A 15298-nucleotide genomic window follows, 5' to 3' on the forward strand; every position below is an offset into this window, starting at 1 on the left:
ATTCTGTTGTCGCACACGCTATTCTTGCACATTTAACGAAAGAGGTAATCTTGTTTGAGTGACAATTTGCAGACAGTCCCTATGTATGGGGTTCCATGGTGTACTGGTGAGCACTCTGAATCCAGCGATCCGAGTTCAAATCTCGGTGGAACCTTTTGTCTTGCAAAGCCAATGATTAGTGTGTGCGAGAGAGAGAGCACTTCTTTAACATTTGCCACCAGGAGCAAATTGACTGGATCATTTCTCAGCCGCCTCAACGGCCACTGCAATTCACATTGCTCAGCCTCTGTTGCCGGCTGCCTGCACAAGCAGCATTTTGCCGTCCTGTGGGCCCTGCTCTTCAACTCCTGTGTTGAAAGGTGGCACCAGTTCTCCTGACAAACAGCAACTACTATTCGTGTGCAGTCAGAGAACCTTTGTGCAAGCAAGCTGGTGTGTGTGCGTGCCTGTGTGTGGACAAAAGACTGCTGCCTCAGAGACAGATCACTGTCGGTTCCATGGTGTAACGGTGAGCACTCTGGACTTTGAATCCAGCGATCCGAGTTCAAATCTCGGTGGAGCCAGTACTCTGCTTGTCCCACTTCTTGTTCAATTTGGGGACTGCTGAGTAAAAGACCCCAATGCAGGCGGGGCTACTGGCCACAGGCCTTTTCTGCCTTCCAGCTTGCTGGCTTCTTGAGCGATCGTCCGCTCGGGTTGATGCGGTAACACCAGCCGGGACATTTGCTGCTTGGTTGCTGCCTTTTCTCGCGGCGCTGTGGGTGCCTGTGAACTTGCCACTCTGCCCAAAACTCAGCAGGTGAGGCACACATCACTTCAATTGTCTTCTTCAACACGACCACTATTAACTTTTCCTTCTATGCCAAGCGTCGTGCGTGAATCCTTTTGCAATGTTTGTACACTGATGCCGAGGGAGCATTGCAATATTCGGGGGAAACGGCTTCAACGGTGCTGGGAGCGGCAGCTTGTCTGCACCGCTTTCATTTGCCAAACCTAGTCGGAGGCTGAGTGACAGAGGTGGAGTTACGCTTGAGGTAATAATCCAGCCAAGGCTGAACGTCGGAATTAAATTTTCAAGTGCTTGCCGTTCTGCTCATGGGAAAGACGTGCGCGCATTCTCGAGGGTCAGTCAGCCACACACATTGTGCAATTTGCAGTACGGCAGCACCTCACAAATTATCTTGCTTGTCCATTGCTCCCATTCGCTGCAGTCACTGTGCAACTTTTGCGTGCAGTATTCTCGCTGGCTCTCACAGCTGAGCCTGACATGATTCGGCGACGCTGCTCTGAGCCCTCAGCAAAACGGGACACTGACCCCTGTGAAACGTGATGAATTGTCACAATATCCTCCGCTGTGGCTTGGGGGGTGAAAAGATTGGGTGTCATCTTTGAGGGAGGTTTCCTGTCACACCTTTGAAGAACAATGTTTGCACATCATCAGATTCTGTTGTCGCACACGCTATTCTTGCACATTTAACGAAAGAGGTAATCTTGTTTGAGTGACAATTTGCAGACAGTCCCTATGACTGGGGTTCCATGGTGTAATGGTGAGCACTCTGGACTCTGAATCCAGCGATCCGAGTTCAAATCTCGGTGGAACCTTTTGTCTTGCAAAGCCAATGATTAGTGTGTGCGAGAGAGAGAGCACTTCTTTAACATTTGCCACCAGGAGCAAATTGACTGGATCATTTCTCAGCCGCCTCAACGGCCACTGCAATTCACATTGCTCAGCCTCTGTTGCCGGCTGCCTGCACAAGCAGCATTTTGCCGTCCTGTGGGCCCTGCTCTTCAACTCCTGTGTTGAAAGGTGGCACCAGTTCTCCTGACAAACAGCAACTACTATTCGTGTGCAGTCAGAGAACCTTTGTGCAAGCAAGCTGGTGTGTGTGCGTGCCTGTGTGTGGACAAAAGACTGCTGCCTCAGAGACAGATCACTGTCGGTTCCATGGTGTAACGGTGAGCACTCTGGACTTTGAATCCAGCGATCCGAGTTCAAATCTCGGTGGAGCCAGTACTCTGCTTGTCCCACTTCTTGTTCAATTTGGGGACTGCTGAGTAAAAGACCCCAATGCAGGCGGGGCTACTGGCCACAGGCCTTTTCTGCCTTCCAGCTTGCTGTCTTCTTGAGCGATCGTCCGCTCGGGTTGATGCGGTAACACCAGCCGGGACATTTGCTGCTTGGTTGCTGCCTTTTCTCGCGGCGCTGTGGGTGCCTGTGAACTTGCCACTCTGCCCAAAACTCAGCAGGTGAGGCACACATCACTTCAATTGTCTTCTTCAACACGACCACTATTAACTTTTCCTTCTATGCCAAGCGTCGTGCGTGAATCCCTTTGCAATGTTTGTACACTGATGCCGAGGGAGCATTGCAATATTCGGGGGAAACGGCTTCAACGGTGCTGGGAGCGGCAGCTTGTCTGCACCGCTTTCATTTGCCAAACCTAGTCGGAGGCTGAGTGACAGAGGTGGAGTTACGCTTGAGGTAATAATCCAGCCAAGGCTGAACGTCGGAATTAAATTTTCAAGTGCTTGCCGTTCTGCTCATGGGAAAGACGTGCGCGCATTCTCGAGGGTCAGTCAGCCACGCACATTGTGCAATTTGCAGTACGGCAGCATCTCACAAATTATCTTGCTTGTCCATTGCTCCCATTCGCTGCAGTCACTGTGCAACTTTTGCGTGCAGTATTCTCGCTGGCTCTCACAGCTGAGCCTGACATGATTCAGCGACGCTGCTCTGAGCCCTCAGCAAAACGGGACACTGCCCCCTGTGAAACGTGATGAATTGTCACAATATCCTCCGCTGTGGCTTGGGGGGTGAAAAGATTGGGTGTCATCTTTGAGGGAGGTTTCCTGTCACACCTTTGCAGAACAATGTTTGCACATCATCAGATTCTGTTGTCGCACACGCTATTCTTGCACATTTAACGAAAGAGGTAATCTTGTTTGAGTGACAATTTGCAGACAGTCCCTATGTATGGGGTTCCATGGTGTACTGGTGAGCACTCTGAATCCAGCGATCCGAGTTCAAATCTCGGTGGAACCTTTTGTCTTGCAAAGCCAATGATTAGTGTGTGCGAGAGAGAGAGCACTTCTTTAACATTTGCCACCAGGAGCAAATTGACTGGATCATTTCTCAGCCGCCTCAACGGCCACTGCAATTCACATTGCTCAGCCTCTGTTGCCGGCTGCCTGCACAAGCAGCATTTTGCCGTCCTGTGGGCCCTGCTCTTCAACTCCTGTGTTGAAAGGTGGCACCAGTTCTCCTGACAAACAGCAACTACTATTCGTGTGCAGTCAGAGAACCTTTGTGCAAGCAAGCTGGTGTGTGTGCGTGCCTGTGTGTGGACAAAAGACTGCTGCCTCAGAGGCAGATCACTGTCGGTTCCATGGTGTAACGGTGAGCACTCTGGACTTTGAATCCAGCGATCCGAGTTCAAATCTCGGTGGAGCCAGTACTCTGCTTGTCCCACTTCTTGTTCAATTCGGGGACTGCTGAGTAAAAGACCCCAATGCAGGCGGGGCTACTGGCCACAGGCCTTTTCTGCCTTCCAGCTTGCTGTCTTCTTGAGCGATCGTCCGCTCGGGTTGATGCGGTAACACCAGCCGGGACATTTGCTGCTTGGTTGCTGCCTTTTCTCGCGGCGCTGTGGGTGCCTGTGAACTTGCCACTCTGCCCAAAACTCAGCAGGTGAGGCACACATCACTTCAATTGTCTTCTTCAACACGACCACTATTAACTTTTCCTTCTATGCCAAGCGTCGTGCGTGAATCCTTTTGCAATGTTTGTACACTGATGCCGAGGGAGCATTGCAATATTCGGGGGAAACGGCTTCAACGGTGCTGGGAGCGGCAGCTTGTCTGCACCGCTTTCATTTGCCAAACCTAGTCGGAGGCTGAGTGACAGAGGTGGAGTTACGCTTGAGGTAATAATCCAGCCAAGGCTGAACGTCGGAATTAAATTTTCAAGTGCTTGCCGTTCTGCTCATGGGAAAGACGTGCGCGCATTCTCGAGGGTCAGTCAGCCACACACATTGTGCAATTTGCAGTACGGCAGCACCTCACAAATTATCTTGCTTGTCCATTGCTCCCATTCGCTGCAGTCACTGTGCAACTTTTGCGTGCAGTATTCTCGCTGGCTCTCACAGCTGAGCCTGACATGATTCGGCGACGCTGCTCTGAGCCCTCAGCAAAACGGGACACTGACCCCTGTGAAACGTGATGAATTGTCACAATATCCTCCGCTGTGGCTTGGGGGGTGAAAAGATTGGGTGTCATCTTTGAGGGAGGTTTCCTGTCACACCTTTGAAGAACAATGTTTGCACATCATCAGATTCTGTTGTCGCACACGCTATTCTTGCACATTTAACGAAAGAGGTAATCTTGTTTGAGTGACAATTTGCAGACAGTCCCTATGACTGGGGTTCCATGGTGTAATGGTGAGCACTCTGGACTCTGAATCCAGCGATCCGAGTTCAAATCTCGGTGGAACCTTTTGTCTTGCAAAGCCAATGATTAGTGTGTGCGAGAGAGAGAGCACTTCTTTAACATTTGCCACCAGGAGCAAATTGACTGGATCATTTCTCAGCCGCCTCAACGGCCACTGCAATTCACATTGCTCAGCCTCTGTTGCCGGCTGCCTGCACAAGCAGCATTTTGCCGTCCTGTGGGCCCTGCTCTTCAACTCCTGTGTTGAAAGGTGGCACCAGTTCTCCTGACAAACAGCAACTACTATTCGTGTGCAGTCAGAGAACCTTTGTGCAAGCAAGCTGGTGTGTGTGCGTGCCTGTGTGTGGACAAAAGACTGCTGCCTCAGAGGCAGATCACTGTCGGTTCCATGGTGTAACGGTGAGCACTCTGGACTTTGAATCCAGCGATCCGAGTTCAAATCTCGGTGGAGCCAGTACTCTGCTTGTCCCACTTCTTGTTCAATTCGGGGACTGCTGAGTAAAAGAACCCAATGCAGGCGGGGCTACTGGCCACAGGCCTTTTCTGCCTTCCAGCTTGCTGTCTTCTTGAGCGATCGTCTGCTCGGGTTGATGCGGTAACACCAGCCGGGACATTTGCTGCTTGGTTGCTGCCTTTTCTGCGCGGCGCTGTGGGTGCCTGTGAACTTGCCACTCTGCTCAAAACTCAGCAGGTGAGGCAATTGTCTTCTTCAACACGACCACTATTAACTTTTCCTTCTATGCCAAGCGTCGTGCGTGAATCCTTTTGCAATGTTTGTACACTGATGCCGAGGGAGCATTGCAATATTCGGGGGAAACGGCTTCAACGATGCTGGGAGCGGCAGCTTGTCTGCACCGCTTTCATTTGCCAAACCTAGTCGGAGGCTGAGTGACAGAGGTGGAGTTACGCTTGAGGTAATAATCCAGCCAAGGCTGAACGTCGGAATTAAATTTTCAAGTGCTTGCCGTTCTGCTCATGGGAAAGACGTGCGCGCATTCTCGAGAGTCAGTCAGACACACACATTGTGCAATTTGCAGTACGGCAGCACCTCACAAATTATCTTGCTTGTCCATTGCTCCCATTCGCTGCAGTCACTGTGCAACTTTTGCGTGCAGTATTCTCGCTGGCTCTCACAGCTGAGCCTGACATGATTCGGCGACGCTGCTCTGAGCCCTCAGCAAAACGGGACACTGACCCCTGTGAAACGTGATGAATTGTCACAATATCCTCCGCTGTGGCTTGGGGGGTGAAAAGATTGGGTGTCATCTTTGAGGGAGGTTTCCTGTCACACCTTTGCAGAACAATGTTTGCACATCATCAGATTCTGTTGTCGCACACGCTATTCTTGCACATTTAACAAAAGAGGTAATCTTGTTTGAGTGACAATTTGCAGACAGTCCCTATGACTGGGGTTCCATGGTGTAATGGTGAGCACTCTGGATTCTGAATCCAGTGATCCGAGTTCAAATCTCGGTGGAACCTTTTGTCTTGCAAAGCCAATGATTAGTGTGTGCGAGAGAAGAGCACTTCTTTAACATTTGCCACCAGGAGCAAATTGACTGGATCATTTCTCAGCCGCCTCAACGGCCACTGCAATTCACATTGCTCAGCCTCTGTTGCCGGCTGCCTGCACAAGCAGCATTTTGCCATCCTGTGGGCCCTGCTCTTCAACTCCTGTGTTGAAAGGTGGCACCAGTTCTCCTGACAAACAGCAACTGCTATTCGTAGGCAGTCAGAGAACCTTTGTGCAAGCAAGCTGGTGTGTGTGCGTGCCTGTGTGTGGACAAAAGACTGCTGCCTCAGAGGCAGATCACTGTCGGTTCCATGGTTTAACGGTGAGCACTCTGGACTTTGAATCCAGCGATCCGAGTTCAAATCTCGGTGGAGCCAGTACTCTGCTTGTCCCACTTCTTGTTCAATTCGGGGACTGCTGAGTAAAAGACCCCAATGCAGGCGGGGCTACTGGCCACAGGCCTTTTCTGCCTTCCAACTTGCTGTCTTCTTGAGCGATCGTCCGCTCGGGTTGATGCGGTAACACCAGCCGGGACATTTGCTGCTTGGTTGCTGCCTTTTCTGCGCGGCGCTGTGGGTGCCTGTGAACTTGCCACTCTGCCCAAAACCCAGCAGGTGAGGCAATTGTCTTCTTCAACACGACCACTATTAACTTTTCCTTCTATGCCAAGCGTCGTGCGTGAATCCCTTTGCAATGTTTGTACACTGATGCCGAGGGAGCATTGCAATATTCGGGGGAAACGGCTTCAACGGTGCTGGGAGCGGCAGCTTGTCTGCACCGCTTTCATTTGCCAAACCTAGTCGGAGGCTGAGTGACAGAGGTGGAGTTACGCTTGAGGTAATAATCCAGCCAAGGCTGAACGTCGGAATTAAATTTTCAAGTGCTTGCCGTTCTGCTCATGGGAAAGACGTGCGCGCATTCTCGAGGGTCAGTCAGCCACGCACATTGTGCAATTTGCAGTACGGCAGCATCTCACAAATTATCTTGCTTGTCCATTGCTCCCATTCGCTGCAGTCACTGTGCAACTTTTGCGTGCAGTATTCTCGCTGGCTCTCACAGCTGAGCCTGACATGATTCAGCGACGCTGCTCTGAGCCCTCAGCAAAACGGGACACTGCCCCCTGTGAAACGTGATGAATTGTCACAATATCCTCCGCTGTGGCTTGGGGGGTGAAAAGATTGGGTGTCATCTTTGAGGGAGGTTTCCTGTCACACCTTTGCAGAACAATGTTTGCACATCATCAGATTCTGTTGTCGCACACGCTATTCTTGCACATTTAACGAAAGAGGTAATCTTGTTTGAGTGACAATTTGCAGACAGTCCCTATGTATGGGGTTCCATGGTGTACTGGTGAGCACTCTGAATCCAGCGATCCGAGTTCAAATCTCGGTGGAACCTTTTGTCTTGCAAAGCCAATGATTAGTGTGTGCGAGAGAGAGAGCACTTCTTTAACATTTGCCACCAGGAGCAAATTGACTGGATCATTTCTCAGCCGCCTCAACGGCCACTGCAATTCACATTGCTCAGCCTCTGTTGCCGGCTGCCTGCACAAGCAGCATTTTGCCGTCCTGTGGGCCCTGCTCTTCAACTCTTGTGTTGAAAGGTGGCACCAGTTCTCCTGACAAACAGCAACTGCTATTCGTGTGCAGTCAGAGAACCTTTGTGCAAGCAAGCTGGTGTGTGTGCGTGCCTGTGTGTGGACAAAAGACTGCTGCCTCAGAGGCAGATCACTGTCGGTTCCATGGTGTAACGGTGAGCACTCTGGACTTTGAATCCAGCGATCCGAGTTCAAATCTCGGTGGAGCCAGTACTCTGCTTGTCCCACTTCTTGTTCAATTCGGGGACTGCTGAGTAAAAGACCCCAATGCAGGCGGGGCTACTGGCCACAGGCCTTTTCTGCCTTCCAGCTTGCTGTCTTCTTGAGCGATCGTCCGCTCGGGTTGATGCGGTAACACCAGCCGGGACATTTGCTGCTTGGTTGCTGCCTTTTCTGCGCGGCGCTGTGGGTGCCTGTGAACTTGCCACTCTGCCCAAAACTCAGCAGGTGAGGCAATTGTCTTCTTCAACACGACCACTATTAACTTTTCCTTCTATGCCAAGCGTCGTGCGTGAATCCCTTTGCAATGTTTGTACACTGATGCCGAGGGAGCATTGCAATATTCGGGGGAAACGGCTTCAACGGTGCTGGGAGCGGCAGCTTGTCTGCACCGCTTTCATTTGCCAAACCTAGTCGGAGGCTGAGTGACAGAGGTGGAGTTACGCTTGAGGTAATAATCCAGCCAAGGCTGAACGTCGGAATTAAATTTTCAAGTGCTTGCCGTTCTGCTCATGGGAAAGACGTGCGCGCATTCTCGAGGGTCAGTCAGCCACGCACATTGTGCAATTTGCAGTACGGCAGCATCTCACAAATTATCTTGCTTGTCCATTGCTCCCATTCGCTGCAGTCACTGTGCAACTTTTGCGTGCAGTATTCTCGCTGGCTCTCACAGCTGAGCCTGACATGATTCAGCGACGCTGCTCTGAGCCCTCAGCAAAACGGGACACTGCCCCCTGTGAAACGTGATGAATTGTCACAATATCCTCCGCTGTGGCTTGGGGGGTGAAAAGATTGGGTGTCATCTTTGAGGGAGGTTTCCTGTCACACCTTTGCAGAACAATGTTTGCACATCATCAGATTCTGTTGTCGCACACGCTATTCTTGCACATTTAACGAAAGAGGTAATCTTGTTTGAGTGACAATTTGCAGACAGTCCCTATGTATGGGGTTCCATGGTGTACTGGTGAGCACTCTGAATCCAGCGATCCGAGTTCAAATCTCGGTGGAACCTTTTGTCTTGCAAAGCCAATGATTAGTGTGTGCGAGAGAGAGAGCACTTCTTTAACATTTGCCACCAGGAGCAAATTGACTGGATCATTTCTCAGCCGCCTCAACGGCCACTGCAATTCACATTGCTCAGCCTCTGTTGCCGGCAGCCTGCACAAGCAGCATTTTGCCGTCCTGTGGGCCCTGCTCTTCAACTCCTGTGTTGAAAGGTGGCACCAGTTCTCCTGACAAACAGCAACTACTATTCGTGTGCAGTCAGAGAACCTTTGTGCAAGCAAGCTGGTGTGTGTGCGTGCCTGTGTGTGGACAAAAGACTGCTGCCTCAGAGACAGATAGCTGTCGGTTCCATGGTGTAACGGTGAGCACTCTGGACTTTGAATCCAGCGATCCGAGTTCAAATCTCGGTGGAGCCAGTACTCTGCTTGTCCCACTTCTTGTTCAATTCGGGGACTGCTGAGTAAAAGACCCCAATGCAGGCGGGGCTACTGGCCACAGGCCTTTTCTGCCTTCCAGCTTGCTGTCTTCTTGAGCGATCGTCCGCTCGGGTTGATGCGGTAACACCAGCCGGGACATTTGCTGCTTGGTTGCTGCCTTTTCTCGCGGCGCTGTGGGTGCCTGTGAACTTGCCACTCTGCCCAAAACTCAGCAGGTGAGGCACACATCACTTCAATTGTCTTCTTCAACACGACCACTATTAACTTTTCCTTCTATGCCAAGCGTCGTGCGTGAATCCTTTTGCAATGTTTGTACACTGATGCCGAGGGAGCATTGCAATATTCGGGGGAAACGGCTTCAACGGTGCTGGGAGCGGCAGCTTGTCTGCACCGCTTTCATTTGCCAAACCTAGTCGGAGGCTGAGTGACAGAGGTGGAGTTACGCTTGAGGTAATAATCCAGCCAAGGCTGAACGTCGGAATTAAATTTTCAAGTGCTTGCCGTTCTGCTCATGGGAAAGACGTGCGCGCATTCTCGAGGGTCAGTCAGCCACACACATTGTGCAATTTGCAGTACGGCAGCACCTCACAAATTATCTTGCTTGTCCATTGCTCCCATTCGCTGCAGTCACTGTGCAACTTTTGCGTGCAGTATTCTCGCTGGCTCTCACAGCTGAGCCTGACATGATTCGGCGACGCTGCTCTGAGCCCTCAGCAAAACGGGACACTGACCCCTGTGAAACGTGATGAATTGTCACAATATCCTCCGCTGTGGCTTGGGGGGTGAAAAGATTGGGTGTCATCTTTGAGGGAGGTTTCCTGTCACACCTTTGCAGAACAATGTTTGCACATCATCAGATTCTGTTGTCGCACACGCTATTCTTGCACATTTAACGAAAGAGGTAATCTTGTTTGAGTGACAATTTGCAGACAGTCCCTATGACTGGGGTTCCATGGTGTAATGGTGAGCACTCTGGACTCTGAATCCAGCGATCCGAGTTCAAATCTCGGTGGAACCTTTTGTCTTGCAAAGCCAATGATTAGTGTGTGCGAGAGAGAGAGCACTTCTTTAACATTTGCCACCAGGAGCAAATTGACTGGATCATTTCTCAGCCGCCTCAACGGCCACTGCAATTCACATTGCTCAGCCTCTGTTGCCGGCTGCCTGCACAAGCAGCATTTTGCCGTCCTGTGGGCCCTGCTCTTCAACTCCTGTGTTGAAAGGTGGCACCAGTTCTCCTGACAAACAGCAACTACTATTCGTGTGCAGTCAGAGAACCTTTGTGCAAGCAAGCTGGTGTGTGTGCGTGCCTGTGTGTGGACAAAAGACTGCTGCCTCAGAGGCAGATCACTGTCGGTTCCATGGTGTAACGGTGAGCACTCTGGACTTTGAATCCAGCGATCCGAGTTCAAATCTCGGTGGAGCCAGTACTCTGCTTGTCCCACTTCTTGTTCAATTCGGGGACTGCTGAGTAAAAGAACCCAATGCAGGCGGGGCTACTGGCCACAGGCCTTTTCTGCCTTCCAGCTTGCTGTCTTCTTGAGCGATCGTCTGCTCGGGTTGATGCGGTAACACCAGCCGGGACATTTGCTGCTTGGTTGCTGCCTTTTCTGCGCGGCGCTGTGGGTGCCTGTGAACTTGCCACTCTGCTCAAAACTCAGCAGGTGAGGCAATTGTCTTCTTCAACACGACCACTATTAACTTTTCCTTCTATGCCAAGCGTCGTGCGTGAATCCTTTTGCAATCTTTGTACACTGATGCCGAGGGAGCATTGCAATATTCGGGGGAAACGGCTTCAACGGTGCTGGGAGCGGCAGCTTGTCTGCACCGCTTTCATTTGCCAAACCTAGTCGGAGGCTGAGTGACAGAGGTGGAGTTACGCTTGAGGTAATAATCCAGCCAAGGCTGAACGTCGGAATTAAATTTTCAAGTGCTTGCCGTTCTGCTCATGGGAAAGACGTGCGCGCATTCTCGAGGGTCAGTCAGACACACACATTGTGCAATTTGCAGTACGGCAGCACCTCACAAATTATCTTGCTTGTCCATTGCTCCCATTCGCTGCAGTCACTGTGCAACTTTTGCGTGCAGTATTCTCGCTGGCTCTCACAGCTGAGCCTGACATGATTCGGCGACGCTGCTCTGAGCCCTCAGCAAAACGGGACACTGACCCCTGTGAAACGTGATGAATTGTCACAATATCCTCCGCTGTGGCTTGGGGGGTGAAAAGATTGGGTGTCATCTTTGAGGGAGGTTTCCTGTCACACCTTTGCAGAACAATGTTTGCACATCATCAGATTCTGTTGTCGCACACGCTATTCTTGCACATTTAACAAAAGAGGTAATCTTGTTTGAGTGACAATTTGCAGACAGTCCCTATGACTGGGGTTCCATGGTGTAATGGTGAGCACTCTGGATTCTGAATCCAGTGATCCGAGTTCAAATCTCGGTGGAACCTTTTGTCTTGCAAAGCCAATGATTAGTGTGTGCGAGAGAGAGAGCACTTCTTAAACATTTGCCACCAGGAGCAAATTGACTGGATCATTTCTCAGCCGCCTCAACGGCCACTGCAATTCACATTGCTCAGCCTCTGTTGCCGGCTGCCTGCACAAGCAGCATTTTGCCATCCTGTGGGCCCTGCTCTTCAACTCCTGTGTTGAAAGGTGGCACCAGTTCTCCTGACAAACAGCAACTGCTATTCGTGTGCAGTCAGAGAACCTTTGTGCAAGCAAGCTGGTGTGTGTGCGTGCCTGTGTGTGGACAAAAGACTGCTGCCTCAGAGGCAGATCACTGTCGGTTCCATGGTTTAACGGTGAGCACTCTGGACTTTGAATCCAGCGATCCGAGTTCAAATCTCGGTGGAGCCAGTACTCTGCTTGTCCCACTTCTTGTTCAATTCGGGGACTTCTGAGTAAAAGACCCCAATGCAGGCGGGGCTACTGGCCACAGGCCTTTTCTGCCTTCCAACTTGCTGTCTTCTTGAGCGATCGTCCGCTCGGGTTGATGCGGTAACACCAGCCGGGACATTTGCTGCTTGGTTGCTGCCTTTTCTGCGCGGCGCTGTGGGTGCCTGTGAACTTGCCACTCTGCCCAAAACTCAGCAGGTGAGGCAATTGTCTTCTTCAACACGACCACTATTAACTTTTCCTTCTATGCCAAGCGTCGTGCGTGAATCCCTTTGCAATGTTTGTACACTGATGCCGAGGGAGCATTGCAATATTCGGGGGAAACGGCTTCAACGGTGCTGGGAGCGGCAGCTTGTCTGCACCGCTTTCATTTGCCAAACCTAGTCAGAGGCTGAGTGACAGAGGTGGAGTTACGCTTGAGGTAATAATCCAGCCAAGGCTGAACGTCGGAATTAAATTTTCAAGTGCTTGCCGTTCTGCTCATGGGAAAGACGTGCGCGCATTCTCGAGGGTCAGTCAGCCACACACATTGTGCAATTTGCAGTACGGCAGCACCTCACAAATTATCTTGCTTGTCCATTGCTCCCATTCGCTGCAGTCACTGTGCAACTTTTGCGTGCAGTATTCTCGCTGGCTCTCACAGCTGAGCCTGACATGATTCGGCGACGCTGCTCTGAGCCCTCAGCAAAACGGGACACTGACCCCTGTGAAACGTGATGAATTGTCACAATATCCTCCGCTGTGGCTTGGGGGGTGAAAAGATTGGGTGTCATCTTTGAGGGAGGTTTCCTGTCACACCTTTGCAGAACAATGTTTGCACATCATCAGATTCTGTTGACGCACACGCTATTCTTGCACATTTAACAAAAGAGGTAATCTTGTTTGAGTGACAATTTGCAGACAGTCCCTATGACTGGGGTTCCATGGTGTAATGGTGAGCACTCTGGACTCTGAATCCAGTGATCCGAGTTCAAATCTCGGTGGAACCTTTTGTCTTGCAAAGCCAATGATTAGTGTGTGCGAGAGAGAGAGCACTTCTTTAACATTTGCCACCAGGAGCAAATTGACTGGATCATTTCTCAGCCGCCTCAACGGCCACTGCAATTCACATTGCTCAGCCTCTGTTGCCGGCTGCCTGCACAAGCAGCATTTTGCCATCCTGTGGGCCCTGCTCTTCAACTCCTGTGTTGAAAGGTGGCACCAGTTCTCCTGACAAACAGCAACTACTATTCGTGTGCAGTCAGAGAACCTTTGTGCAATCAAGCTGGTGTGTGTGCGTGCCTGTGTGTGGACAAAAGACTGCTGCCTCAGAGGCAGATCACTGTCGGTTCCATGGTGTAACGGTGAGCACTCTGGACTTTGAATCCAGCGATCCGAGTTCAAATCTCGGTGGAGCCAGTACTCTGCTTGTCCCACTTCTTGTTCAATTCGGGGACTGCTGAGTAAAAGAACCCAATGCAGGCGGGGCTACTGGCCACAGGCCTTTTCTGCCTTCCAGCTTGCTGTCTTCTTGAGCGATCGTCTGCTCGGGTTGATGCGGTAACACCAGCCGGGACATTTGCTGCTTGGTTGCTGCCTTTTCTGCGCGGCGCTGTGGGTGCCTGTGAACTTGCCACTCTGCTCAAAACTCAGCAGGTGAGGCAATTGTCTTCTTCAACACGACCACTATTAACTTTTCCTTCTATGCCAAGCGTCGTGCGTGAATCCTTTTGCAATGTTTGTACACTGATGCCGAGGGAGCATTGCAATATTCGGGGGAAACGGCTTCAACGGTGCTGGGAGCGGCAGCTTGTCTGCACCGCTTTCATTTGCCAAACCTAGTCGGAGGCTGAGTGACAGAGGTGGAGTTACGCTTGAGGTAATAATCCAGCCAAGGCTGAACGTCGGAATTAAATTTTCAAGTGCTTGCCGTTCTGCTCATGGGAAAGACGTGCGCGCATTCTCGAGGGTCAGTCAGACACACACATTGTGCAATTTGCAGTACGGCAGCACCTCACAAATTATCTTGCTTGTCCATTGCTCCCATTCGCTGCAGTCACTGTGCAACTTTTGCGTGCAGTATTCTCGCTGGCTCTCACAGCTGAGCCTGACATGATTCGGCGACGCTGCTCTGAGCCCTCAGCAAAACGGGACACTGACCCCTGTGAAACGTGATGAATTGTCACAATATCCTCCGCTGTGGCTTGGGGGGTGAAAAGATTGGGTGTCATCTTTGAGGGAGGTTTCCTGTCACACCTTTGCAGAACAATGTTTGCACATCATCAGATTCTGTTGTCGCACACGCTATTCTTGCACATTTAACAAAAGAGGTAATCTTGTTTGAGTGACAATTTGCAGACAGTCCCTATGACTGGGGTTCCATGGTGTAATGGTGAGCACTCTGGATTCTGAATCCAGTGATCCGAGTTCAAATCTCGGTGGAACCTTTTGTCTTGCAAAGCCAATGATTAGTGTGTGCGAGAGAGAGAGCACTTCTTAAACATTTGCCACCAGGAGCAAATTGACTGGATCATTTCTCAGCCGCCTCAACGGCCACTGCAATTCACATTGCTCAGCCTCTGTTGCCGGCTGCCTGCACAAGCAGCATTTTGCCATCCTGTGGGCCCTGCTCTTCAACTCCTGTGTTGAAAGGTGGCACCAGTTCTCCTGACAAACAGCAACTGCTATTCGTGTGCAGTCAGAGAACCTTTGTGCAAGCAAGCTGGTGTGTGTGCGTGCCTGTGTGTGGACAAAAGACTGCTGCCTCAGAGGCAGATCACTGTCGGTTCCATGGTTTAACGGTGAGCACTCTGGACTTTGAATCCAGCGATCCGAGTTCAAATCTCGGTGGAGCCAGTACTCTGCTTGTCCCACTTCTTGTTCAATTCGGGGACTTCTGAGTAAAAGTTCCCAATGCAGGCGGGGCTACTGGCCACAGGCCTTTTCTGCCTTCCAACTTGCTGTCTTCTTGAGCGATCGTCCGCTCGGGTTGATGCGGTAACACCAGCCGGGACATTTGCTGCTTGGTTGCTGCCTTTTCTGCGCGGCGCTGTGGGTGCCTGTGAACTTGCCACTCTGCCCAAAACTCAGCAGGTGAGGCAATTGTCTTCTTCAACACGACCACTATTAACTTTTCCTTCTATGCCAAGCGTCGTGCGTGAATCCCTTTGCAATGTTTGTACACTGATGCCGAGGGAGC

The 15298-nt window shown here is 51.1% G+C and overlaps 18 non-coding genes across 18 annotated transcripts; all 18 read left to right on the forward strand.

The window, feature by feature from the left end:
* The first annotated feature begins 491 nt into the window (after nt 1-491).
* Nucleotides 492-563, forward strand: trnaq-uug (transfer RNA glutamine (anticodon UUG)). The gene has a single exon. It is a non-coding gene; the product is annotated as a tRNA-Gln (tRNA).
* A 967-nt stretch (nt 564-1530) lies between these two features.
* On the forward strand, nt 1531-1602 carry trnaq-cug (transfer RNA glutamine (anticodon CUG)). Its single transcript has one exon. It is a non-coding gene; the product is annotated as a tRNA-Gln (tRNA).
* Nucleotides 1603-1939: 337 nt separating this feature from the next.
* Nucleotides 1940-2011, forward strand: trnaq-uug (transfer RNA glutamine (anticodon UUG)). The gene has a single exon. It is a non-coding gene; the product is annotated as a tRNA-Gln (tRNA).
* Nucleotides 2012-3380: 1369 nt separating this feature from the next.
* trnaq-uug (transfer RNA glutamine (anticodon UUG)) lies at nt 3381-3452 on the forward strand. The gene has a single exon. It is a non-coding gene; the product is annotated as a tRNA-Gln (tRNA).
* A 967-nt stretch (nt 3453-4419) lies between these two features.
* Nucleotides 4420-4491, forward strand: trnaq-cug (transfer RNA glutamine (anticodon CUG)). The gene has a single exon. It is a non-coding gene; the product is annotated as a tRNA-Gln (tRNA).
* A 337-nt stretch (nt 4492-4828) lies between these two features.
* Nucleotides 4829-4900, forward strand: trnaq-uug (transfer RNA glutamine (anticodon UUG)). Its single transcript has one exon. It is a non-coding gene; the product is annotated as a tRNA-Gln (tRNA).
* Nucleotides 4901-5856: 956 nt separating this feature from the next.
* On the forward strand, nt 5857-5928 carry trnaq-cug (transfer RNA glutamine (anticodon CUG)). The gene has a single exon. It is a non-coding gene; the product is annotated as a tRNA-Gln (tRNA).
* Nucleotides 5929-6264: 336 nt separating this feature from the next.
* Nucleotides 6265-6336, forward strand: trnaq-uug (transfer RNA glutamine (anticodon UUG)). The gene has a single exon. It is a non-coding gene; the product is annotated as a tRNA-Gln (tRNA).
* A 1358-nt stretch (nt 6337-7694) lies between these two features.
* Nucleotides 7695-7766, forward strand: trnaq-uug (transfer RNA glutamine (anticodon UUG)). Its single transcript has one exon. It is a non-coding gene; the product is annotated as a tRNA-Gln (tRNA).
* A 1358-nt stretch (nt 7767-9124) lies between these two features.
* On the forward strand, nt 9125-9196 carry trnaq-uug (transfer RNA glutamine (anticodon UUG)). The gene has a single exon. It is a non-coding gene; the product is annotated as a tRNA-Gln (tRNA).
* Nucleotides 9197-10163: 967 nt separating this feature from the next.
* On the forward strand, nt 10164-10235 carry trnaq-cug (transfer RNA glutamine (anticodon CUG)). The gene has a single exon. It is a non-coding gene; the product is annotated as a tRNA-Gln (tRNA).
* Nucleotides 10236-10572: 337 nt separating this feature from the next.
* Nucleotides 10573-10644, forward strand: trnaq-uug (transfer RNA glutamine (anticodon UUG)). Its single transcript has one exon. It is a non-coding gene; the product is annotated as a tRNA-Gln (tRNA).
* A 956-nt stretch (nt 10645-11600) lies between these two features.
* trnaq-cug (transfer RNA glutamine (anticodon CUG)) lies at nt 11601-11672 on the forward strand. The gene has a single exon. It is a non-coding gene; the product is annotated as a tRNA-Gln (tRNA).
* Nucleotides 11673-12009: 337 nt separating this feature from the next.
* Nucleotides 12010-12081, forward strand: trnaq-uug (transfer RNA glutamine (anticodon UUG)). Its single transcript has one exon. It is a non-coding gene; the product is annotated as a tRNA-Gln (tRNA).
* Nucleotides 12082-13037: 956 nt separating this feature from the next.
* On the forward strand, nt 13038-13109 carry trnaq-cug (transfer RNA glutamine (anticodon CUG)). The gene has a single exon. It is a non-coding gene; the product is annotated as a tRNA-Gln (tRNA).
* Nucleotides 13110-13446: 337 nt separating this feature from the next.
* On the forward strand, nt 13447-13518 carry trnaq-uug (transfer RNA glutamine (anticodon UUG)). Its single transcript has one exon. It is a non-coding gene; the product is annotated as a tRNA-Gln (tRNA).
* Nucleotides 13519-14474: 956 nt separating this feature from the next.
* Nucleotides 14475-14546, forward strand: trnaq-cug (transfer RNA glutamine (anticodon CUG)). Its single transcript has one exon. It is a non-coding gene; the product is annotated as a tRNA-Gln (tRNA).
* A 337-nt stretch (nt 14547-14883) lies between these two features.
* trnaq-uug (transfer RNA glutamine (anticodon UUG)) lies at nt 14884-14955 on the forward strand. Its single transcript has one exon. It is a non-coding gene; the product is annotated as a tRNA-Gln (tRNA).
* The last annotated feature ends 343 nt before the right edge of the window (nt 14956-15298 follow it).

This window comes from Scyliorhinus torazame, chromosome 31 (genome assembly GCF_047496885.1).
Source record: "Scyliorhinus torazame isolate Kashiwa2021f chromosome 31, sScyTor2.1, whole genome shotgun sequence".
NCBI classification, from domain to species: Eukaryota; Metazoa; Chordata; class Chondrichthyes; order Carcharhiniformes; family Scyliorhinidae; genus Scyliorhinus; species Scyliorhinus torazame.